Source organism: Dipodomys spectabilis, unplaced genomic scaffold (genome assembly GCF_019054845.1).
Source record: "Dipodomys spectabilis isolate Male_0828 unplaced genomic scaffold, ASM1905484v1 ptg000157l, whole genome shotgun sequence".
Taxonomy (NCBI): domain Eukaryota; kingdom Metazoa; phylum Chordata; class Mammalia; order Rodentia; family Heteromyidae; genus Dipodomys; species Dipodomys spectabilis.
In genome coordinates this window covers 22,204,887-22,232,010 of record NW_024870834.1, presented here as the reverse complement: position 1 = coordinate 22,232,010, position 27,124 = coordinate 22,204,887, and the positions used below count along the sequence as shown (strand labels likewise).

Genomic DNA, 27,124 nt, shown 5'->3' with positions numbered 1-27,124 from the left:
TTGTGGGAATGGTCCATTGGGCTGCGGGAGCTTCTAGACAGTGACTCAGATCTGTAATTAGGTCTTGCTTTCCGCACCCTTGTTGATTTGAAAGCACTGACCATAGACCATTTAGTCTGGGAAAGCAATGCATGAATCATCTAAATTGGCACAAATTATCTGTAATGTTTCTACTCTTTATTCTGTGATTGAGGAAATTAGAAAAGGAGACTTTGTTTTTGAGTTTGAAAGGATTATTGAGAGTAAATTCACATTGGTGAAAATAGATTTCTTCTCCCATAGAATGAAAAGTATGAATTGCTTGACAGTTATAGCAGTTCTGATTTCTAGGTTTGTTTTAAAAGATCATTTCTCATTTTATGTTCTTTCCTTTGTGACTGAAAGGATTCCTCAGTGCTTTCAGCTTTTTTTCTTTCTTCACTCAAAGTGATGGTCCAGCAGACTTACTGAAACCTGTTAGGTGTCTGGAAATGAAGTGGATGAAAGTCTCTTTTTGTATTTACTAACCAATAAGTTGGCACCTTTTTATTTTATGTATTAAAAATATTTTAAAAACTTAATTTGTTTTCATTTTATAGTAAAACTTTAAAATAATTTTGTTCATTCTAAAGTTGAAGTCATTTATAATTCACTCAGGTCAGAGATAAAATGAAGGCTCCTCCTAGATATAGAGAGTATGCTTTTTTTAAAAAAATATTTTATTGTAAAGATGCTCTACAGAGGGGTTACAGTTACATGAGTAATGTAAAGTACATACATTTCTTATCAAACATTGTTACTCCCTTCTTTGTTTTTTCCTACTATTCCTTACAGAGTAAGCTTTTTAATGGTGACTTTTCTTCTGATTTTTTTCTGAGGGTAAATTGGGGTCTGGCACTTAATATCTTCTTACTGTGTCTGCTTTGAAGAGAAAAGGACAAGCAGATTTATCCATTCAGTAGCAAAAAGATCAGTCTTTCTTTTTTTTTTTAATGTCAGTTGTAACACTTGAGCTCAGGTCTTGGGCACTGTCTCTTAACTTCAATCAAGCCTGGTGTTCTATCAGTTGAACCACAGTTCTCCTTCCAGCATTTTGGTGGTTAACTGGAGATAAGGGTCTCACTGACTTTCCTGCCTGAGCTGGCTTTGAACCACTATTCTCAGATCTTAGCTTCCTCAGTTGCTAGACCAGCGCCTAGAAAGATCTCATTTTTAACTTGTAATGTGAGTTGATATTTTAATATGTAGGTAAATTTTGTTTTCATGCTGGAATATAAGTAGGTGGGCTTCTCAAGAAGCTTCCTGCTTCTTTTGGCAGGAAGAAGAAGCCAAAGCTAGCCAGCTGTGTAATTTTGTGTTTTGTAGGCCTAACTACTGTCTGGTGTCTGTGGGTGTAAGTGCACAGGTGTGAGTTGGATTGTCTGTTAGAATAGAAATTGCAGTTCCTTAGATTTGGTTCATTTTGGAGTAGTTGAAAATTAGAAATTTACATTATGAAATTACTGTTAACACATCTGTCGAGTTAAATTGAAATATTTTAAGTTTCTAAGAAGGTAGTTGATAAAATATTTTAATAGTAAATATCTTTAATAAAAATCTCTTATTAGGTGGGATTTAGACTGTAATAAACAGTGCCTGTTCACTAAGAATTGTGATCCTGTTTCTCATATGAACTTGTTTAGTACCCAATTAACCTTTTGCTTATTCTCTTTTTGTAATTAGGGCTCAAGGGACCATCCTTTAGTACTAAAAACAAATCATTCAATCTATCCTCAGTTTGCATATTGTATAAATAATTAGGTCATTAGCCAACATCTAAACAGGGGTGTGTGAAAGGTTTCTGTATAGTGGAAGTATGATCATTTTATGGTTTCTCGTTTCTTGGGTAAATTATTTTTTCTAATGCAGTGAATCTCTTGTTAGCAGAGTGAGCTTAAGATTTCTGTCAAAAATTCCAAAGTTCTTAGTGGGTAGAATGTATCTGAGGGAGTTTTATGCTTGATTCTAGTATATCACATCCAGTAACAGATGCCTCAATTTTCTGAATGAGTGCTAATCCCTGAGAAAACTTTCCTGCTTTCATTTTTTTTCCTATTTCTCTCTCAAACTAATTAAATGGAATTAGTGTGGAGTTTAGGGGTTCCCTCTATAATCTGGAAAGCCCTACCAAACAGTGTGAGTAGAGAGAGACCATCTGTCTCTTGTTTTCTATGACTACTTAGCACTTGTCTCCCACATTTAATATCATCTCCATTTTATTGCTACTGTACAGTGGCCTCAGTTTAAAAATAGAGAAAACATGGTGTGTCCATCTCCTCTGATCTGCTGGCTACAAAGAAAATTTAAGTTAACATTCTGATCTCAGTTTAGAATAAATTTTACAAAAATGATACAAACTTGTAACTCATATAAGAATACAGATAAAAGTAAAAAGTGAAAATCACTTGTAGGGGAGGGGGGAGGCTGGGAAAGGAGGTGAAGGGTAAACAAAGGAGGAGGCTGCAATGCTTGGTAAGAAATGTATGCATTATCCTGACCATGTAATTGTAACCCCTCTGTACAGTATGTTCTCAAATAAAATAAAATAAAATTAAAAAAAAAAAAAAAAAGAAAATCACTTGTAATTTTACTACCCATAAGTGCTATTGTTAATATCAGCTAACAGTGTGAGCTTATATGACACAGAGCCTACCATTAAAATATACACATTGGACACAACAGTTAGTGATAAGGGATGGGCTAGAGATCATTGCAGCCAGAGACTCTTAAATGTCTACATATGATAGGTGTAAAACTTAGCTGTGACTTGGTGATGAGCTGGGGGGTTACCATTACGTAGGTGAGACAATAAGTACATTTGTTTGTAATCATCATCATTACCCCATCCCTCTTTATCTCCTACTTACTCCTCCCTATCCCCCCCCCCCAGTTGTAATGTTTATATCCCATATAGTGTCAAGTGATTATCAATGTTGCTGTGATTCATCCTTTGTTCTGCTGTTTCTGTGAATTCCTTTCCCTTTCACATACTGCGTTGTTTATTTTGCACCTCTGAAGAAGCAACTGGACTCTGGCCCATTCTGGTTAACTTTTGTTTCTGCTTAATTTTAGGAAGAGATTTTTGTTGCTATTATTGTCTTTAGTGCAGGGCACAGTTTTCAATGTTCAGGTGATTTTTATGTGATGCTTTCACATAAAAAGAACTTTTATATTGAAAGAGGAGAAGCATAGTATACTTTAAAAAAAGAAGATAGGAGAGAAAAGTGAAGTCATAGGACACTTTATATGGTAATTATCAAGGATATTAGAATGTCAGAGTCCTTCCTGAAATTTAAATTTTATTTCTATAAAGTATATCTGTCCCTTGCCACATTCTGTGTGATGTGCCTTTTCTCTTTGCTGCCTGCCTTTCTGTTCTGGTATAACTATTTGTTTGTGTCCAAGTTAGGACACAAACTTAATCCCTAAGACATACTTAATCCCTAACTTCATGGCCAGCACACCAAATGTGTTGCCAGAAAGCTTAGGGCAGCTAAACAACTTCACTTCTCAGGTAGGATGCAAAATAAGGTTCAGGCAAGTAAAAATGACAGGAAAGTTTATTTAAAAAGACATAAGGGAGAGAAAGAGAAAGTGATATAGATGTGTCGCTAAAAGACAGTCTAAGTCAGCGATCTAACTGGCTTCTTTGTTACAGAGCTTGCCTTGGGTTCAATATTAAGAATTGGATGGCTTTCTGACTGGTGGGTCTCCTTTTTGTTTTCTGTAAGGTTGTGATACCAAAGATTTACTGTTCCATCCTTACTCTTCTCCATTCATTTGTCCTTCTTACGTGTTCATTCTTTTGTAGCCCCTGACTCCATTTTGTCACCAGTCTACAATTCCCTGCAGGCTTTTCTATTAACCTGTGTCATATCTTCATGAGCTGCTCAATTCCCTGATTGGCTGTTTTTCTGCTAACTTATATCACTAGCAGCTTCAAGTAACCTGAGTGCTCTTGTGTAAACATTTTCATTCTGTACTTAACACTGTTCACATAATCCCACTAGAACTATCCTGCCTCCTTGTAGACAACATGTGTCATTGTCTGATTTTCAACTCAGCACACTACAGACATTCAGGGTAGGAGCAGATATCTGCCTTGGTCTGAAAGTATTTGTCCTTTTTTGGTATTTTGATAATTTCTAGGCAAGTTTGCTGGCCTCCTCTGATGCTGAAATTAGTCTGGTGGGAGCCTGCTTCATTTCCAATGGGCTGCTTTTAAGTGGCTGAGCCTAACAGAGGCATTCTCCAGGAGCAATGATGCACCAGTTGACCAGTAATGACCCCCTCAGTTCCTTGTCCTGAAGCCATTGTGGTGTAAACAGAGCAAATGATGAGAGCTTTGTCCTCTGCGCACTCTTCCAAGTAGAAAGTACACACTTTCTTTAAAAGACATCTGCATTTTGTGGTGCCACTACATTCTGGAGAAGCATCCCTCTAGATTCTAGCTCAGAATTTTCTGGGAAACTCCACTCTGAAGAAAGTGAAGATGTTCTGAAAGCAAGTGTTTCTTCAGCCTGTCTTCAAAGATTCTTTGGTAGAAAGTAGCATTTTGCTGGATTTCACTTTTTGTAACTGCATTCATTTCCATTCACAGTTTGACTTCACTTGTGTTAGGCAAATCTTGCCAGTTCTAAATCATTTTGTAGCATGTTGTTAGAAAATGCATAAATTTTGGGGCATTGGATTTATAACATTTTTAACTTCAGACATCAGATTGAGATTTTAGAGTGGAAGAAAATATGTTTATTTGTTTTCAAATTATCATTAATAAATACCATTCTATCCTTTCTGTTGTCTGGTTTTCCTCACAGGTGGCTTCCTAAGAAGTAGAGTAGTTTGAACACTTTTGTTTTTTAATCTGTGCAGCAATTGGATTTGTTGAATAGCACTTACTAGATTTGTTTCAATTGACTATTCTGTTTATTTGCTTCTTGGACTCAATTTACAATTCACTGGATCACCAGCAGTTTGTCTATCAGCAAGATTCCTGATTGTATTATTTCCTACTTGTACCAAGACATAGCCATAGGATTTTATTTTAAGTGGGATTCAGAAACCAGGTCCTTAGACCCAGAGTCCCAAATCCAGGAGTTCCAAGTTAGGTTTAGCCATTTGCCCCCATTTGCTATATAGAGAGAAGAGATTTATTATTGTGGGAGCCATGGGAAGGCAACACTCACTATATCCTTAGCCATCTTTAGAGCTGTTGACATCAGTATCAGGTTAAATAGGGAGAAAATAGGGCAGAGGGCAAGAACGATATGCACAATAATAGTTTCAAGTAACTTGTATGGCCTTGTTAATCATTAGCTTAGTCTTTGCCTCTGGAGGAATTACCACTTTATTGGTCCTGAAGGGGAACAAGTTCCTTGGTGGGTGGCATCCTGAGATATTTTTGGCTGTTTTCTTCAAGATGGTAAGATGGAATTGTCTGATTGAGGGACAGTTTGTCTCAGTCACAGATACTTACCAGTGAATTCTATTCTCCTTGAAACCCAAGTTTTGTAAGTCTTTCCCCACCTCCCTCCCTCCCTCCCTCTGTCCCTCCCTTCCTATCTCTATATATCTTTCTCTCTCTCTTTCCTTTTCTTTCTCTTTCCCTCCCTCTCCCTCCCTCCCTCCCTCCCTCCCTCCTCTTTCTCTTTCTCTTTCTTTCTCTCTTTCTCTTTCTTTCTTTCTTTCTTTCTTTCTTTCTTTCTTTCTTTCTTTCTTTCTTTCTTTTCTTTCTTTCTTTCTTTCTTTCTTTCTTTCTTTCTTTCTTTCTTTCTTTCTTTCTTTCTTTCTTTCTTTCTTTCTTTCTTTCTTTCTTTCTCTCTCTCTCTCTCTTTCTCCTTCCTTCCTTTCCTTCTTTCTTCCTTCCTTTCTTTCTCCCTCCTCCCTCCCTCCCTCCCTCCCTCCCTTTCTTTCTCCTCCCTCCCTCTCTCCCTCCCTCCCTCGCTCTTTCTCTCTCTCTTTCTTGCTAGGCCTTGAATTCAGGGCATCACGTTCTTGTTTAGTTCATTCCCTCAAGGCTTGACACTCTACCTCTAGATCCATACTCTTGCTTTTTACTGATCATTTGGAGAAAAGAGTCTCCAAATTTGTCTGCTGGGGCTGGCTTTGAACCTCAGTCCTGGGATCTTAGCTTTCTGAGAAGCTAAGATTGCAAGCATGAGCTACCTCTGTCCAGCTTCCAAGGGATTGTAAAGTATCTGTAATAGGGAATAACTCAGATCAAAGTATAAAGTTATGTGGGAGGCTTTTGGTTAATTTGCAGGCGCCACAAGATATTTTTTAGGTTGTCTCTCACAATTCCATTGTAGTTTCTCTTCAGGATTTAGACCCAGCCTTAAATGGTCTCTCCATCTTCATCCTCTTCCCCATCCCTTACCATGATTATATTTCTTTTCCATCTCCATTGCCTTCTCCTTTGTTGATAAGAGATGTGATGTGACCTTTTATAGGAGGATGGGAGTAAAACCAAGCTTGGGCAAAGAATGAAGTGGTGAACCAACCTGGGAAGAAAATTGAAAACAAGTTTTGGTGAAGATTTGTTTGTAGTCTGAAAAGTAAAATCTGGAATTGATTACTTTTATTTTCTAGGGAAAGTCTGAGGATATTTTTTGAGCTGTAACTAACTTAACAGACTTTTTTTTTTCCCTTAGCAGATTCTCAGTTAATAGAAAGTTTGGCATAGTTGTTGATGTGTTAGAAATGATCTTCTCTTTAAAATAGCATTTGAATTTTCTGTCAGGTAAATTCTTCATTACTTCTTTGAAAAATCTATGAAATTAGTGGAACTTCATTACTATTATTTAAAAATAGACTTGTTTTCCCTACTATAATACACCAGGATCTGTTTTTTTTATTTTTAAAATTCTTTACCGGAGAAATAAAATTATTTACTCTCTTCAGGTTTCAAAACAAGAATTGAGTGTCAGGAGTCAATAGGATTATGATTCAAAGCTATTGAGGCAAAAAAGTTAGGAAGACTTAACAAACAAGCTGAGTATGGTTATTCATGTCTGTAATTCTGGGAAGACTTCAGTTAAGAGGATCTTGGTGTGAGTCCAGCCCTGCCACAAAGAATGAGACTGTACCTGGATAGTAACTAAAGCAAAAAGAGCTGGGATGTAACTCTAGTAGTAGAGCATTTGCCTAGCATGCCCTCCTGCCCCACCAACAGACACAAACCATTGAATAGTTCTTTAGAGCCCAGTGGGGGTGATTTACAACTATACTTACTTTTTTCCCTTAGTTTCCCATGAATTGGTTAAATTGAAGTTTTGTTAAAAAATTTTGTCAAAATTCTTTGCAGTTCTTAGAATCCTCTAACAGTAGAAGCACAGCTTGGAACAATTGCGTATAGGGGGAGGATTCTTTCTCCTTGTGCACAGGAATATGTGCCTTTATGAGGAAGGCAATTGAATTAGTGAGATATGGAGGATAGGATCTGGACTCCCCAGTTTCTTCTACCTTATCCAGTGGGTGCTTGCACTCAGTCCTGGCTGCTAGGTCTCCCAGCTGCTGCCTCAGGATCACCTTGTCCCCGCACAGCATGGGCAGGTCTGTGTTGCTTTGGAGAGAATGACACATCTGTGTTTACTTGTATTTCTGGTTATAAAAGGATGGAGCAGACCCATGGATGGGTCTCAATACAACTTTAAGTTTCAAAGCATGACAAAAAAAGAAAAAGGGATGGGTGGGTAGGTGAGAGACAGAGAGAAAGATAAGGACAGGGATGCAAGGAAAGAGGGAGGATGATAAACAGGTCTGGTTTCTTCTTTCTTACTTCTGGTCCTTCTGGTTCAGCCCAGTTCTTTACTAATGGCAATCACGTCTTCCTTCCTTCCTTCCTTCCTTCCTTCCTTCCTTCCTTCCTTCCTTCCTTCCTTCCTTCCTTCCTTCCTTCCTTCCTTCCTTCCTTCCTTCCTCTCTCTCTCCCTCCTTCCTTCCCTCTCCCTCCCTCCCTCCCTCCCTTCTTTCTCTCTCTCTCTCTTTCTTTCTTTCTCTTTCTCTCTCTCTTTCATTTCTTTCTCTTTCTTTCTCTTTCTCTTTCTCTCTCTTTCTCTTTCTCTTCTCTTTCTTTCGCCAGTCTTGGGGCTTGAATTCAGGGCACTGTCCCCAAGCCTCTCTGTGCTCAAGGCTAGCGCTCTGCCCTCTGAACCATAGTACCATTTCTGGCTTTTTCTGCTTATGTGGTACTGAAGAATCAAACCCAAGGCTTCATGCATATTAGGTAAACACTGTACCATGAAGCCACATTTCCAGCCCACAATTGTATTTCTTTCAAGTCCGGGAGAAGCAGTCTTACTACATAGCAACTTAGTTACCATTTCTCCACTGTTTTTCAGAATTAGAGGAGATACAATCATTTTATTTTGTTTTTTTTTTTTCTTCCAAGAGCAGAGGGCCTCTTTTTCTTGTCACCATTAGAAAGCCATGTGGTTTGTTGGGAGGATGCTCCTTTGTGGCCTGCTTCAGGGGGTACTCTTGGCAGCCCTTCCTGTGTTGTAGCCCATTTTCCCAAATGAAATAAAAGTACAAAAATAGTATGTAGTAAGACACAAAGTGTTGCTAATCGGAGAGGAGATGACTTTCCTTACTGTTACTCTCTGCCTAAGTGGCCCATTCACTTTATGGCAACCTGCTAGAAACACTTTTGATAATACTGTTTCCAGGAAATAGCTATTTCTTGATGAGCCCAGCTTTACCTACTTGGACCTTTTGTTAAAGGAAATTTCTTGACATTGAATGAATGTGTTATGTATTACATGTTGTTGGTATTGCATAGTATTTGTAAATAGAAGAGACCCTGCCCTTTTTATACACCAGCAAGATGTCTGCTGCCCCTGACCACAAGTTGGCCCTAAGCAGAACAGCTGCATTTGCAATGATTGTTTCAGTCTCAGCCCAACTTCTTGTAAAAGGTGAACTTGTGCCTTTGTTCTGTCTTTTTTCTGGTAACCTAACTCTTGTCCTCAGGCTTGTCAGTGTGCATCATTAATGTGAAAATTTCTGTTTACCCAGCGATCTGTGACTTGAATGAACCACAGGAAGTAGAATTTGCAAGGAGAATTGAGGGGGAATGATATTTCCTTTCCTTCTCTCCTGAAGTAACAAAATAATCAAATACCTATGGAGCTAGAGAGCAGAAGTGTGGTTGCCTGTGTGACCTCAGCAATGCCTGTGGGTGCAGAGAGGCAGGTGAGGAGCCTCGCAGTGCCATCTCACATTTGGAAGCAGGCCTGAGCTGACAATGCTTCCACTGTGGCTGCCATTTCTTCTAGTAAACCTGCATTGACTAATGGGGAGCCCTAAAAATACTGTATCCTGGCAGTTTGACATTTCTTGTGGCTTGCCAGTCTTCCCATGGAAAGAAAGGCTCTTGGAATTCAGAACACCTGTTTCAGAACACTAATCACTTAGTGTCAATAAATGATTCTGCTGAGAGGAAGAGACGGACCAATTATTGCATGTATTGTAAATCTGCCTGATTGGGAGCATTTCTGAGCTCATGTAGTTGCTCTTTCCTTGCTGATCTGTACCAGACTCAAATAACATAAAAAGCTCTGATAAATCTGATTCATAGACTTTCTTTCCCCAGGAACTTTCTATTTTTTTAAGTACTGTGTAGGAATGAATGCATAACTCAGGAATAGAGTGCACATGGTAAGCATGAACTGTACCACTGAGTTTACATTCCTAGCCACCAAATAACTTTAAGTAAGAGTAAATACATAAAAAGAGTTATGAAATAGTCCTTCCTCTCTACTGCTTTTTGTTTTTCCACATAGAAGAATGGGAAAGATCAGAGAAGTGGAGAATAATGTGCCGGAAGGAACAAGGGAAGCGCCCTTGGTTCATACCCCAGTACCAGGGAATTAAAGTTTAGAAGGTTACATATAGTATATGTGTAATAAAGTATGTAAATCTGAAATGTTGCTAAAATTTGGATTGTTTATACATATTGGCTGTTATGAGTAATATTACTATAAACATCTTTCATGTATTGATTAGGTCCATGTGTTTAAATGTGTCATGTGAAGCCATATTTGTATATGAAACCAGGTCTCTGTCCCAGAGAGTTCACCTGCCAAGCACGAAAAATGAGAAAGTCCTTTGAAAGAGGGTGGTTTCAGGGTATTCTAGAAGAAATTGGCCGAGGCATGTCACCTGGCCTGGTGAAAAGCTCACTGAAACTATCATTTTTCTTCATGGATGTCCTATGTTTCATCATTAGATAGCAATAGTGAAAAATTATGAAGTTAACTTTGGAATGTATTCCACAATCCTTAGTGAAACTTCCTTTTGGAAGACTTTGAGTTACTACTGGCCTATAGTATGTCTCTGAGCAACTGCTAGTCAGTAGAATGTGTGTAATTTGTGTTCCTTTCGTTCTTTTCTTAATCCATGTCTGTTGCTATTGTTGTCAGATTGCCTCTCATATAATTCAGCTTATTCTTTTTCTTTATTTCTCCTCTTTCCTTTCTTTCTCCTCCCTCTGGTCTACACATTCCCTTCCTTCCCTACCCCTTCCCACTCACCTCCTTCGCTCTCTTCCTCCTTTCTTGTGACAGTACTGGGAATTGAATTTGGTTCCTCAAACTTACTAGGGAAGTATTCTACCACTTCAGCCACATCCCAGCTCTTTTTCTTTACTTTGTTTTTTAGGTAGGGTCTTGGACTTTTGCTTGATTTTGACTTGGACCACAGTCCTCTTACGCATACCTCTAAGACATGTATTACCACACTCAGCTCTAGCTCTGCTTAATTTCGTTAAAACAGTATTAATACCATAAAACACATTTTTAAAGGAGTGCTCAACCAGCTTTCAGATTATTAAATCATAAGACATGCACAGTGTCTGTAAAGTCTATACATGAGACTTTTTAATTTAATTTAATTTTTTTTTGTCAGTCGTGGGGCTTGAACTCTGGGCTTGTGCGCTGTCCCTGCACTTTTCAGCTCAAGGCTATCTATCGCTTGAGCCACAGTGCCACTTTGGATTTTCTACTGGTTTATTGGAGAGAAGAGTCTGACGGAGTTTCCTACCCAGGCTGACTTTGAATCGTGATCCTCAGCTCATCCTCCTGAGTAGCTAGGATTACAGGCTTGAGCCACCAGTGCCTGTCTCCATACATGAGACATTTATGTGGTGCTTTCATGGGAATGAATGTATAGTACTTAAAAGCAATTTAAAAATAAACAAATTGAATTATATACTTCTTGTTTCATGATGTAGGAAATAAATCTTACTTATTATTTGTTAAATAATATCCATATAGCTAAAATGAGACATATAAGGTAAGAAGTATGTATATTGGGACTAGGTATAGCTCAGTGGTAGACCGCTTACCTAACAGGTACTGGGATTATTCCCCAGTACTGCCAACTACATTAGTATATTGGGACTTACTGCGTGTAATTTATTCCTAATTATTGTTTATCTCTGAAGTGCTTTTCAGTTATTTTTCTCGGTGGGAAATACTCCCTCCCTCCTTCCATCCCTCCCTCCAAAGCTGTACTTACTCCAACAGAGAAAGAGCTATCCAAGGTAATGTCCTAGGTGCACTGCTGATGGCCATTCCAAGTCTCAGGACCTTTTTGGATCATTTATGTCGCTTTTATTCTTATTATAAGATTGACTAGACAAGATTAGATTTGAAGGTCAGCTGTAAACATTTGATAGTTCTAATCACAAGTTGACCAATTGGGAGGTTTTTATAAAAATAGGTCACCAGACACATTTTATTAATCCCGTAGTTTAAATGGGCCATCTGTTGATTTACTCCTGTAATTGTTCCTTTTTTAAAGTATCAATATACCCAGTTAAGTTGCATCCAAGGGTGCTGGGGATCCTTTCAAAAACCTAAAGGGCATTATAGCCAACCCTCTGTACTGAAACTTGCCCTGAATAATTTTGTCTATTCCTCTCCTTCTGTGTTCCCTTTCTCTGAGTTGTGAAATTTGGTGTTGTCATTATGGACGTTGAAGCTTATGCTTGTTGGAGATAATTAGCTAGAAGGAGAAATAGGTTTGGGAATAGGAAAATGACACCAGACATTTGGCAGTAGCCATAGCAGTAGCTTCAGCTCTTTTCAATGTAGCTTTTGGAACAATTAAGAGAAACCATGGGCAATTCAGGGTGCTGGCTGGCTGTTCAGCCCATTAGGCTCTTGAAAAGAACCTCTCAGGGGAAGAGCTCAGGAAGTGTATGACTGGGAAGGGAGTCAGAGCTCAAGATCTAAACAACTTAGTTTAGTCTACACAGAAATCTGGAAGTACATTTTATCTCATTTTTCTATGAGATCTGAAAAGCAATTAAAAATGAGGATTCTTAGGCCACACAGAGTAGTGGCTGTGAAGCAATGTGCTTACAATGTATTTTCTATGAAAAAAAAAATAGTGGCTCTGTTCTGGGCCCTTATCTTTCCTTTCCCAAGGTGATATCATCTAGTTTTCTGTGAGTCTCTGGAGTTCCCCCTTCTGTTTTTTCCCTGCTCAGACTTTCTTCAGATTTTTCCCACTGACTCTCTGAATTTTCACAACTATCTATGTTCAGCAAACCTTGCTCATTTTACTTGGTCATCAAGTGAAAAAAGTTCAGCCGATTAGCCAGTGTGGCTACTCATCCAGTAGACCTTAATTTTCTAACCTGTTTCTCTTCCGCTCAGTCTTCCTGTTGCTGAAATTGGGTATTCAGGGGTGTTCTTGATTCAACTCTCGTCAACCCATCCATGCTGTTTCTTAACGTCTAATGATCCATCATCATGCCTTCTCTTCTCTGCACCCTCAAAAATAGCCAGTTGTGCATAGTTCATCTCTACTGATCCCACTTTAATGAAAGCCATTTTTATTTTTTATTTTTTTCTTTTTGTCATGGGGCTTGAACTCTGGGCCTGGGTGCTGTCCCTCAGCTCTTCAGCTCAAGGCAAGTGCTACATCACTTAAGCCACAGCGCCACTTCCATGAATGCCATTTTTATCTAGTCTAAGTCACATAATGATATTGGGCTATGGAACCTGGCAATCCCACCATGGTATTCTTATCTGTCTTGGTTTGTCTCTTAAATTCCTGGGCTTAAGTGATTCACTTCAGTCCCTACCACTGCTCTGAAGCTTTTTTCCCCCCTAGTGCTGGGGATCAAACCTAGAGACTAGTTTGTGCTAAGCCAAGTGTTCTACCACTGAGCTATACTCCAGTTCGTTGCTCTTAAAATCCAACTCTGTATCCAACCCTCTTGCTAGACTCTCCACGCTTCCTCATAGTGCCATACCCACCTGCCTCTCATCCCAGGTTCTTATCTCCTCTCCTCTCTAGCCACACTGGCTCTTTTTACCTTGGATATGCTAGTTTATGTTTAAGAATTTTATGCTTCCTCTTCTTTCTGCCTGGCATGTCCTACAAAAAGGGTGTGATTGTGTAACTTGATTCCTCCTTGACACTTAGGTTATCAGTTTATTAAATGACTTTGCACCCAGAGAGGCCTTTTTTGACCAGTCAGTATAAAGTAGCCAGCCAGACATTCTTGGCTGCATGATCATATTTTATTTTCCTGAATGGCACTTGCCACTGCCCTCCTCCATAGTGCTTATTGCTCTTGCTCTCTCCTTTAGGCAACCCCGTTAGAAAGGTCAGTTGATGTTCCAAGCTGTAAAGCAAGCCAAATGATAGACATCCAGGGAACTTTTTTCCCCTCAGTATTTGTTATTAACATATATGAGTTTTTCAAGGGGGTTTATTGTGGTATTTCCATGCATGCATACAGTGTACCCCAATCAGATTCATTGCCTCTGTCACTCTCATTTCTTCTTTCCACCTTCTTGCAGGAAATAGCATTAATTGAAGTAAAGAATAAATTTACCCCAAGGCATCTAATTAAAATTCTGGGAAAAAGGAGATCTTGAAATACTTTTTAGCAAACAAAAATCAGTAAGTATACAACTACAAAATGATCACAACTACGAAATCTATAAATATCATTGGTGCTCATTTTCATTTAATAGGTTATCTCTATCTTTGTTGAACAAATAGAAAAAGAAACCCTTTGAAGTTTATTCACAAATGCATTTCCATATCCTGTATTTTTTAAATTCATTAAGTTATTCAAAATGGCTTCTCTTCCTATAGCAGTTTTCAAGACTGTATCTGGACAGTGAAGGCAGAACCTATATGGTGCATTGCCTAAGGAAGTGTATAGAGCCTTAGTGTCTTCCTTGCTTAGACCTAAGCAAATGTAATCACTTAGGCAATTACAAAATTTTGCATTTGAAGTTATACCATGTGGTATATAACAGATTGTATGAACAATATCCTAGACCGTCAAGCACTAGGTATATAGTAGTCTATTTCATCTAGGCTTGAGTAACATCTATGATGTTACTATAATGTTCTGTTGAACAACAGAAATGCCAAATAAAAATTTCTCAAAACAAGCCCTGTCATCAAAGGACACATGAGTGAACATGTAAAGCAGAGGCTCTGGGCTGCAAGTGTGGGTCTTAGAGAGTGCTTGCCTGCCATGTGCAAGACTCTGTGTTCAAGCCACAGTATTGAGATGGTGGAGATGGAGGGGGCAGGGGGAACAAAACCAAAACCAATGTTAAATCACGTCTCAACTACAGGACCTTGGTATAAGTGGCCACAAAATTCTTTTTTTCTAAAAGGCTGTTTATGATTAGTATTTTGCAGCATCCAGACACTGCCAGTTGTCCTCTGGGAGGGCAAAATCTTCCCTACCAAAAACTACACTTCTACATTAAATAGGTTTTCTCTATATTGCAGGATTATAATTGAAAAATCAGATAAATAGCTGATATAGATGAGATATTTTAGCTGGGGAAATTAAGCAGAGTTTTAAAAGTGATTATGAAAGAATGATTGTTGTATACTGTTACTATATTATACAAATGAATTTTCAACTTGTGTGTTTCTGTAATTCCATTTAAATGTTTACATTAGAAGTGCTATAATATTCTGATGGGATTGGTACTTTCAGTGATTCCCTTCCCTCCCCTCCCCTCCCCTTTTTCCTTTTTCCGCCTCCCCATTACCATGGAGCTAAACACTTTGAGAGACAGTAATGACTGAAGAAGATAAAACTCATTTCTTTCCCTCCTGTTCCTCCTTAGCCAAAGAAATGTGTTATTAGTTTAAATGTTTTTATATTGGGAGTCAAGGTAGCAAAGGCATGCTTTCTTGGACATTTTTTTCTAGAAAATACTAGCAGTATAATTTGAACAGATTTTTTTAGAGAAGGGAAAATGTACTAGAAGATGTGTAGATTGGAAGCCCTTTAATTTGATTTCCATACATATTGTAGTTCTCTACTTCAGAAATCATATTTTATTACTTGCGGATCCTCTACATTGTACTGATTTTTTTTTAATTACAGGAGACAAATAGCAAAATATAAGCAGGCTAGTTTTAGTATAGGAGTGCTTGATACTTTGTAATTATTTCTAGATTCCAACCCCCTCCCTCCTTTCTGGGAATCAGATGCAAGGCTTTCTGCATGCAAGCAAAGTGCTCCACCACCAGGCTACACATCAGTCCTGAGCCATAGATTTTTAGAAGCTGGCATAAAACTAGGCTTGTGGAGAGCTCCAAAGTTTTTGAAAGTAGATTTCTATTCTGAGAGGAGCTTAGTTACAAGCCTCAGTGGGATTTAGAGGTGCAGCTCAGTGGTAGAGTATTTTCCTACCATGTGCGAGGGTTTGGATTCATTCCCAGCACCACAAATCAAAACAACGTGCCTCAGTGAACCATTCCATATGTTTAGGTAATCAGAAGTAGATAGCATGCAAGGTGAGTAGATGCTGTGGTTGATGGGGTACTTTTGTACACACATGTAGGATTTGGTTTGTGAATCTTAATAATTTTTGAAACATTTTGAATGCTTACAAACTAACAGATGTCAATATTTTCATTTTCTGTTCAATATTGCAACTTCACTTTTTGTTTTTTTGTTTTTTTTAATTTATTTTAATTTATTTTATTTTATTTGTGAACATACTGTACAGAGGGGTTACAATTACATGGGCAGGAGCAACTTCACTTTTTGTAAGGAAAAGCATAACATTAGCTTTTCTCTCTCTGTCTTTCTTTTGTTCTTTCTTTGTTGTTGTTGTGGGGTTTGAACTCAGGACCTGGACCCTGAGCTCTTCTGCTCAAAGCTAGTGCCCTATCACTTCGAACCATAGCACCACTTCACTAGCTTTTCTTAGTAAATACACTCCCTCAGTAGCACTGGACTCTCTCAGGACAAGTTTTATAATTGGCAAAACAGTCTGTGTCAAGGATTTATAATTTTGTTATTTAGAGGGGTAATTGTCTTAAAGAGATAACTCTGAAGAATAGTGTGGGACCCTGTAAAGACATTTTTTTCTACCAGCACCTAGGTCCTGATTCATCATTAGAATACTCAGGACTCCATTGGTTATTACAAACAGACAGAAATTTGTCAGTGCTTTTTCCTACCAAATGTAAAATTTAATTTTGAAATCTTTGAAGATGTGTTTTCCACTAGTTGAAAATAATAAGAAGCACACTCCTGTTTAAAGTTAAATTGTATAAGGTTGCTTGGGTTATGTATGTGTGTATGTTTGTGTGTGTGTGTGTGTGTGTGTGTGTGTATTCACTTCTTGGCTCACTTTCCTGAGCCATGGAATACTTGCCCATGATGGTCATTGAAATAAAGGCTGAGAGAGACTTACTTATATACCAAATATGTGTTTGATGTGTAAGATCTTTGTATAGCTTTAGTGAGTTCATTATTGCAGCATCTCAATTTAGAGGTATATCTTACAATTTATATATTCATTTGTTTCTTCTACTTACAAAGTCCTGTTTAAACCTTCCTCTCTGTTCAAAATATTGCACAGTTTTGGTAGAAATTAAATGACAATTATTTGTGAATAAAAATTAATCTATTCAAACATATTTGTGTTTATCACTAAGTATTGTCAGCGGTAAGCTACTTATGTGACGTGTGCAAATGCAAGTTTATTTTCTCACATGAGAAATGGCCTTTGAAGTTATTCCAAGGCTGGTGCTTGGTGTACCACCCAGGATGCTGGTTTCTGTCCTTAATTCCACTGGTATCTTTCTCATGGTTGGTTTATTATGACAATGCCTACTGTTCTTCCAGGCATCCTTACTTCAAAAAGGAAACAGAAAGTGGTGGGAAAGATAGGCTGAGACCTTCCTTGATATCAGGAATGCTTAAGTCTACCAATAAATTGCAATTTGGAGACTTGAACTTATGTTTCCTAACTCAGACTGAGAGGACCTGCTAGTTACACCTAGCCTACCAAGAAGCACAGGAGCCATGAGTACAGAATTCATGCCATGGTACTGCACACTGCCTGAACAAACAGAATCTATTGATAGTGAAGAATGGAAGGGTTGGACAAGGTAGGTGATGTACAGTGTCTGCCAGTCTGTTGGAATGAGTCCGTATATGCTAGATAAGTTCAGAAGTTCACTTTGACTTTCTTTCATTCTTAATTTCCTGGAATAAATTATGGATTTTATTTTTGACATTCTTTTAGCTATTCATCTCTAGTCATCCTTGTCAATTTGCTAGGTGGCTCAGATGCTAGAATAGCAAAAACTATTTTTAAGATTATTCCTAATGTCAATTATATGATAAAAAATGGAATTTCAGTTATTCTTCAGAATTCATAGTTGAAACCAATTTGATAAATTTATACTTTCAAAAAGAATTCTTTTTAGTAGTTGTCTAAAAGATTAATTTGGTTTTATTTGTAAATAAAATACTCTGAAGAATTCATTTTTAAATTTCATGGGCATTGACCATCGTGTGTGTGTGTGTGTGTAAATGTGTGAGTTCATATTCTCCTTTTTTTGTGTGTGTTAGTACTGGATCTTGAACTCAGGGCCTAGGCTCTGTTCCTTTGCTTTTTCACTCCAGGCTGGCATTCTACTACTTGAACCATACCTCCACTTTCAGCTTTTTGCTGGTTAATGGGAGATAAGAGTCTCATGGATTTTCTGGCCCCCAGCTGTCTTCAAATGGCAGTCCTCTTACTTAAGCCTTCTAAATAGCTAGGATTACAAGTGTGCGTACCTAGCACCTGACTCATTCTGCTTTTTAAAATTGATACCATACTGTCACATGTAGTATGATTTTCCCATGTAGTATCATACATTTGAAAAATTAATTGCTTTGGTGTCCTAATGAAGTCAACTACTTTCTGGTCATCCACTTAAGTTACCTTCCTTCTGTTCTGCTATTACAATGTTGCAATTTGCATATTTATTGTAGATTAACTTTTAATACTGTGGGTTAATTTATTCAGACTCTTTACATCTTACTGACTTTTGAGGCATTTAGCTAATTGTAATAGAGTCATATTCTACAGTGCCCATCAGCAAGACATAAAAACACAAGTTACTTACATCCCCCAGTATTTTTTCATTTTTTTTCTTTATAGGAAGCCCATTTCCTTAAAAAATTTTTTTTTAACTGGTTGTACAAAGGAGTTGTCATTTAACAAAGCAATTTATTATGAACACAACATATCTTGATCCATGTCCCCCTTTCAACATTCTCCTCACCCATGCCTCCCCTACTTACCTTTTCCCTATACTTCTTAATTCTGTAGGATATACATTGAATTTTTGGCTCCATTCTACCTCGTACCTTCTCTTCATTCTTCTACCCTTTACCCCTTGACCCAGCCCATTCCTTTCAAGTACCCACTTCCTGGTGTTTGTTTTGTTCAACTTTGACTTTGTCTTTCTAAGGAATTATGCTATTTGAGTTCTTCCTAGAATCTACATATTTCACTTAATACATTGGTATACACTTGCATACCACCTAAAGTATTCACATAAATTTATGGGCTAAATCTAGTGTCCACATATAAGCAAAAACATGCATCCTTGTCTCTCTGGGCCTGGCATACTTCACTTAATTTTTTCCCATGTCTTTCCGTTTCTTTACAAATAGTATAATACCATTCTTTCTAATGGATGAGTAAAATTCCATGATGTATATATACCACATTTTCTTGACCCATTTTGTTCCTTAAGAGGCATCTGGGCTTGATTCCATACCTTGGCTATAGTGAATGTTGCAACAATGAACATGGTTGTGCTGGTGGCATTACTGTATCCTTGTTTATAATCTTTTGGACAAATGCCCAAGAATGGAATTACTGGATCATAGGGTAGTTCTATATTTAATTTTTTGAGGAACTGCCATACTGCTTTCCAGGATGGTTGAATAATTATTAAGTATAAAAGAAAAAACTTTAGTCAACAAGTGAATGAATGGTTTGATTTTCATTTTATGGTAGTAAGGCTAGTCTTTTTTTCTCTTGACATTCTTTTTTCTCTTTTAAATGGCTGCTTCCTGTTTTATTTAATTTGTTACTTCTAGAGTAACAAAATGTAGTTTCATTATAAAATTGATACACTCAGTGAAGAAAATTGTTAGCCCTTGTCACCTCACACAGTACTATTGTTAATATTTTTCTGAACAATGTCTCTAAGCACAATATGCAAGGAATTATTAATTCATTATATGCATGTATGTATATATATAGTATTTGTCTGATAAATTATATGATCGATAATATATTAGACCATAGGGGCACTGCATATCAATGTAGTATCAGTCTGTCTGTGACTAACAATAGTACTACTTTTACATTTTCCCCTACATTTTCTATCATTTCATTTTATGATACTGAATTTTCAAATCTCTAATTCATTGTGGATTATCTTTCCTTTAAAGGTAGCAAATATAGAGTCCATTCTCCTCAAACTTTGAATTTCATCATGTCTACTTGTGTCTGTTAAATCATTTTATACTTTTGCTCTTTCATTTATGTGGATTGATAGCAGATTTGATAGTATCTTCTCACATTTCATTTGTGTGCTTTGGTAATTGCATTTTTATGGTGTTGGATATACAGTAAATTGTAATAAGTAGTTTTTGTAATATCTTGAGTGTGGTTATTGGAACCCTTTTTAACTCTTACAGATAACCTGCTAGATTTTTCTTTTATTTCATACTTTGTTGTGCATATATTAAATGGAAAGTATACATGAATTCTTAACCAAAAGAATTAAAATGAAAAGTTGGATTACTAGCAGTTTCTATATAGGCTATATTTGAGAGTATTTTTTATTAGTTTTTTTTCTGTTATTCTACTGTTTGTTCATTTGTGTTGGGTTTAATCTAGGGCCTTTAACATGCCAGGCAAATATCTACTTCTTAATCCAACCAACAATAGCCTGCTATTGTTTTTTGTTTATTTCTTAATTTTTATTATAAAGGTGATGCACAGAGGGGTTAAAGTTACATAAGTCAGGTAATGAGTACATTTCTTTTTGAACAGTGTTACCTCTTCCCTTGTGTTTTCATCTTGACCTCCTCCCCCACAAGTTGTATAGTTCATTTGCAACATAGTGTCTAGTGAGTATCACTGCTGAATTAGTTCACTCTTTGTCCCACCATTTCTTTGCTTTTCCCTGACCCTTCCCAAATTAGATAAACTTACATACAATACAAAAGGTATAGAAATTAAACACAGAAAAGGGGAAAACAAAAAGGGAAAAAACAAAAAAATCCACAAAAAGTAAAAAAAAAAATCTTGTTTCTATTTCTTGTAGTTCATTTCAATAAGCATATGATCATATATGCATAGCTGTTGAACCTTTATGATCCTCTCCTAAGAATATCCTCCTTTGGTCTCATGTGTGAATGATTAGAGTCCTGTTTAATTTATCATGTCCAAGTATAATTTTTTTGTCTTTTACTGTCCATTGTTGCTATTGTGTTTTAATAGGAAATCATCTGTGTCCTTCCTTACATATTCATTTTCAGATTTTTAAAAATATTTACATGTGTGTTAATTTGTTTTACTTGAACTTATTTCTATTAGTCCTTTTTGTAAAGATACAAATTATATAAAGATATGATACAAAGATACAAAAGATGTGATTTTTTAGCCAAAGAATCCTACACATACACACACACACACACACACACACACACACACACACACACACTTATTCAATTATCTTGTTTACAGTTTACAAAATTTTACTTTCTCACTTCTTTTTGAGTTGAATGCTCACTTCATCATTTGTAGTAAAAAGGATAAAATTTTCTTAGCATACAACTTTGTCTTAAACCAATAGGTCAGAATTTTTTATTCCTCCTTAGAGCATCATACATTTATATTCTTGCAGTTCAAAAACCTAGAAGTCATTAATCGAGATGTCAGAGAGACTTATTTCTAGCACTCTAGAGATTTTAATTTGTTTGTTGAGATAAGGTCTTATTATGTAGCTCAGGCTGGACTGAATTTTGAGATCCTCTTATTTGGAATTATAGCTGTGTGCCACTATTACTTGATCAGGATAGTTTACATCTTACCTATTGTTGTTTTGTTTTTATTGGATACTCCTGAAAATTAAGTTGATCTGAGAATATAGACTTAAGTTTTGAAAAGTTGTTACATTTTAGATATTTTAATGTTTACTTAGTTTTCACATACATTCTGTAGACAGCTGACTAGAATATTGATAATATTTTTAGAGTTCAGAGGTCAATATTGTTTTGGAGTTGGGGATATATGTCAGTGCTAGAATGCTTGCCCATCATACTTCCAGACTTTCATTCCACCCCTGTCACCAAAACCCAGAACAAACAACAACAAAGATACAAAACAAGCTGGTGCCAGTGGCTCATATCTATAATCCTAGTAGACAGGAAGCTGAGGTATAAGGATGAGGGAAAGTTTGTGAGACTCGTAACTCCAATTAAATACCAGAAAAGACCAAAAGAGAGCTATAGCTCAAGTGGTACAATGCTGTCCTTGAGCAAAAGAACTTAGGGACAGTGCCCAGGCCCTGAGTTCAAACCCCAGGACCATCACACACAAAAATAAACCCCAATAGATAAGTTGATTATTTTTGTTCCCTGTACTACAAACTCAACTTTTTGGGGGTCAAATGTAAATAAATGAATAATGAGTTTTCTTTCTTTTCTTTTCAACTTTTAAACGTAAGACCTGCTTTTATTCTCTTATAAATGTGAACTTTCCTCTTTCTTCTATAAGCACTTCTTGTTTAGAAAATGTGATTACAAAGCCGGGTACCCATGGCTCACACCTGTAATCCTAGCTACACAGGAGGCTGAGATTTGAGGATTATGGTTCAAAGTCAGCCTGGGTAGGAAAGTCTGTGAGACTCTTATGTCCATTAACCACCAGAAAACCGCAAGTGGTGCTGTGGCTCAAGTGATAGAGTGCTAGCCTTGATCTTAAGAGCTGAGGGATGGCGCCCAGGCCCAGAGTTCAAGACCCACAACTGACAAAAAAGAAAAGAAAATGTGATTATATAATAAACAATCCTAGTTATAAGAGTAAGATATTAAAAAGTGTCATATAACAAACCTAGCCTGACTGTTCACAGTAGCCAAGATTTGGAAACAGCCCAGTTGCCCACTACTGATGAGTAGATTCAAAAATTGTGGTACCAATGTGCAATGGAATATTATGCAGCCATTAGAAAGGACAATATAATGGCATTTGCAGGGAAATGGATGGAACTAGAGCAAATTATTTTGAGCAAGGTAAGCCAAGAACAAAAAGATAAAATGGCACATGATCTCTCTGATATGTGGATGCTAAAGCCAAAATGCAAGAAGATATGACAACGTAAACAGGACTCGAGAAACAAAGGACAGCCACTCATTTTGTCATATCATTACTAAATGACTCCATGTTCTTAACCATATATATGGTAGATATATGCACACACAGGAGGGAAGACAGGAGAAGGACACAGAATAAGTGGGAAACGGAACAACATACAACAAAGGGTCCCATCAGCTGCACTGGACATAGAAGAAAAAGAACTAAACAATCCAAAGATAGTGATGGGAAGGGAGGAATGAGAGCGAAAGAGGTAACAGCCTGCACTAAGCAAAAGGAAAGAAATGTAAACATCACCTGATATGGAAAAAAATAATTTGTATTTTCAAAGCTCATAGAATTTACAAATTGTATAGACCATGATAATGACAATGTGCCTTGTGAAGGTTAAAATATGTTTGTGACTTTAAGTATCACTATTCCACAATACTGTGAAATATGTGAAATTTATGTAATCAGCCAATCTCAATTTTAAAAAAAGTGAGAGAAGGGATGGGTTAGGAGCGATGGATAACAATGTTGTCAGATACCTTGTATTCATATACTGTTTTGTAGAATGGAAACTTCTTTGTACAACTACTTAAAGATAATAATAAACTTTAAAAACAACAACAAACAAACAAACCTAGACTATGCAGTGGTCTTGTGAATTGAAAAGCTAGTCTGGAAGTATTGCTCAGTAGTAAAAGAGCTCACTTGAGAAGCATGAGGCTTTGAGTTCAAACCCCAGACTATTAAAAAAAAAAGTCTTAAAGCCAAACAAATAGCAGTTGAGCCAGGAGGTTCCATTAAGTCATGCCTATAATTTTATCTAGTCAAGAAGCTGTGATATAAGGATCTAGGTTCAAAATCAACTCAGAGAGACAAATCCAAGAGATTCTTACTTCTACTTAATCAGCAAAAAGCTGGAAGTGCAAGCATGGCTTAAGAAGTAGACCACTCTCCTTCAGTAAAAAAGCTAAGCAACAATATAAGGCCATGAATTTAAGCCCAAGTATCAGCACAAATTTTTTAAAAATGAAAAATAGGAGCTGTATATGTTACTAAATGTGAAGACCCAATATTGAAAAGAATTTCATGTTCCCTGGGTTAACTTATAAGATGAATGTAATTCAAAAAGAAAAGAAAAGAACTGAGAACATTTACTACAAAACTTGACAGAATGATTCTAAACTTAATTGGGGAAGTAAGATGAAGTGAGCCAATTATTAATGCTGTAGTATTCACATTGTTGTGACCCAGGCAGAAAAGAAAGACTACCACGTGCATGGTATATGAGTACTTCTTTGTGACCTTGCCAAAAAGTAAAAAGTACTGATGACTGCTCAAGTTGTAATTATAGGACACTGGGATGAACATTAAATTATATTCTTACAAATAAATGAAAGACATGGTTTTTAAGACTTTTAAAGTTTAGAAGTAAATATAGGAAAATGTGTATGATAGTAGAAATGGAGAGAACTTTGAGAAGAAAACATAAACATGAGAAAGTATAAATTTGATCATATTAAAAATTTCAAATAGAGGTATAAGAAAATGTACCTTAAGCACAGATCAAAGATAAGTTACATATGATGAAAATGTCACTCATATCTTAAGGAATAATTTCGATAGCATATAAAAGGTGGCCTATAAATTCTAACAAGATGACACTGGTATAGTAGAAAAATAGATAAAACATAGTAGATAATGTCACTAACTTTAAATTATTAGGGAAAATGCCACTGAGCACAGTAAGATGCCATTTTATATCTTCATATTGATAATTTAAAGTCAAAATGTGGCAACTTCTGATGTCCTATGTTTTACTGATGGATTCTAATGTGCTATTTCAGACATTTTGGAGGGTTTGTTTGTTTGCTTTGGATGGTTTGATATTTAACTCATCTGTCATATACGCAAGGCCAGGGCTCCACCACTGAGCCTCCAGTCTCAATTTAACAGTTCTTAATGATGCTGAAAGGTACTTCAATTCAGGTTTTCAGCAGTTTTGTTACTTCATTCTCCAAGACTTTCCCAATAAAAATGTGACAGGAATGTTTATTTATTAGTTTGTAAATGGGAATAATCTAGACTTTAGCCACATGTTCTATTATACATAAATACTGAATAGAAAGAAATGGGAAATGTAAAGAAATTGTTACAAAGGATCTGTAACCTTTTGTAGCAACACAAATAGATCTCAGAAACAATTTCACATAGAAAAAGAAAATTGGGAAAGGATAAGAATGAGTACCAAATGCTACCATCTCTTATCAGTTTCAGGAGCACAGTAATTGTTGTGTGGGTACATACATGTTTGGTATGAATCCATAGTTTAAGAGTATGCATGAAAAAAGTAATCATATTCTGTGGAGAAAAGATTCTCTGAAAAGACCTGGAGAAGTTGGGCTGTAACTGATTTTGTAATAGGGAAGTGTCTGAATCTGAGTTGAGATATATCTGGGCTGAAATGTTGTCCTCATACAACCCTTGGATTGGAGGCCTCAGTCACTGGGAAGATTGGACTTAGGTGAGATTGGATGTAGATGGGTTCCTTCCCTCCTCAGTGTAATCATGGAAAGTTTGGATACAGGGAGAAATTATTTGAAAAAAAAATTCTGAACTTAATTTCCAGAATGCAGGCATCCAGGTAGGAAATGAAGATATTCTCTAGATAAGTGTATTCTAGAAATGAATGGCCTGTGGAAACTGGCATTTGTGGGTTGCCTAGTATAGAACGGAAGACCCTTGGTCAATTTGAAACAGGACAGGAATTTATGGGAGTAACATAGGTTTGAAAAGTGGATAAGGGAGGATGCCAGGGGGCAATTCTCAGTGACTGTCCAGCTTTGCACTGCCATCACCAGCGCTATACTTCATTTGCCAAAGTGCTGGCACCAAGTTCCATGTAAATTGATTTGCTTTGTCTGGTTTGCATCTGATATTTCCTTTCAATCTAGAGTTCAGAATGTGTACATCTTGTCAGGTTGCATGTCTGAGCCTTCTTTGTAAGAAATAGTAGGTTGAGTGGCCATATGGAATTCTAGCTTCTATCATAGAAGGCAGACTGTTGGTTAAGCTGGGTATATAGTGGCTTGAATTTATAATCTCAGCACTCAGGGTGACCATGAGTTGGACGCCTGCCTGAGCTACATAGCCAGACTGTCCCAGGGGAAAAAAACATTAGTAGGATGATACAAAATTAAAATTATGAAATTAAAATAGGATATTTTTTTGTTAGAAACAAGACACAGAATCAAGCCCAATAATTGTTATGAAAGATCAAATAATTTGATTAAAAATGAAATTTAAAAAATTTCTAAAATAACTAAAGAAAAAGTAATGGTGGATAAGAGAGAAAAGATAGTGTTCAGAAGGTCCTGTATCCAACAAATTGAACATCTACAGAATGAAAGAACAAAGAAGGGGAATGAAAGGAATTTAATCTTTGAAAATGTAATAAAAAATCACCTAACTGAGAGAAATACATTTTAACTAGGCCAATTAGGTTGTTCAATACTAGGACAACAGAAAGATCTATAAAAGGCCCCTATAATATTAAAACTATAATTCTTAAGACATTCCAGGGAAAAACATGTAACTTATAATCAAAATATTATTAGATTTTGAACTCAAACAGTAGAAAATAGAAGATAATGAAAAGGATGCCTTGAAAATCCTTTCAGTAAATGTTTTACTACCTGTGGTTTTCTGTTCAGCCTGCCATCAGTAAAGCTAGTTTTGCTAAAGTTTAAAACTTTTACTGCCTGTGCATCTTTTCTTTCCCTTCCCTTCCCTCCCTTATTTTTGTTTGGTAAAGAGACTTGAGCTCAGGGCCCGGGATATTGGTTCCTCAAGGCCTGAGGAGTACTGATTGCTCAGGGCTAGTGCTCTACTGCTTTGAGCCACAACTCCACTTTTGGTTTTCAGGTGGTTAATTGGAGGTTAGAGTCTTAGACTTTCCTGCCCTGGCTTTGAACCATGATCCTCAGATCCCATCCTCTTCAGTAGCTGGGATTATTGGCATGAGCCCACTATTGCTTGGCTTTCATGCACTCTTTCTTAGGCAGTAGCCAAATGAAGACAAATAGGGAGTAAACTAAGAGGGAAAAATGACATCTCGGAAACATCGTATCTCCATCCAGGAGAAAAGAGAAGGAACTTTCTAGGTGGTAACTGATGGGATGTTCCTGGAAATACCTACCCAGTGGACCTGGAAATTGTGAGGGCTGGATTGGGCTTTGAGGAAAGGGTTCTCCAGGGAAGAAGAGTGGAAACGGTAGGGGATCCATGCCTTTTGATCATGCAGAAAACATTATTGAGCAGACCTTTTTGCATCTCATGTAGAGTTTAGGAAGAAACTAAGTACATCAAAGAGAGAGGGAGAGAAGAAAAAGAAGAAATTAAGGAATTGGAAAGCAAGAAAAGGAAAGAGGAAG

General features: G+C 37.0%; 1 protein-coding gene across 3 annotated transcripts in view; it reads left to right on the top strand.

Annotated features, from left to right (window-relative positions):
• Sipa1l1 (signal induced proliferation associated 1 like 1) overlaps positions 1 to 27,124 on the top strand; it is a 335,149-nt gene that overhangs the window by 149,235 nt on the left and 158,790 nt on the right. The window contains exon 6 of one of the 3 annotated variants that reach the window (XM_042692740.1): positions 13,836 to 13,938. The exons of the other annotated variants lie outside the window; for them this stretch is intronic. The gene's annotated coding sequence lies outside the window, so the exon portion shown is untranslated. The remainder of the gene's footprint in view (positions 1 to 13,835; positions 13,939 to 27,124) is intronic. 3 annotated transcript variants of the gene reach the window in all.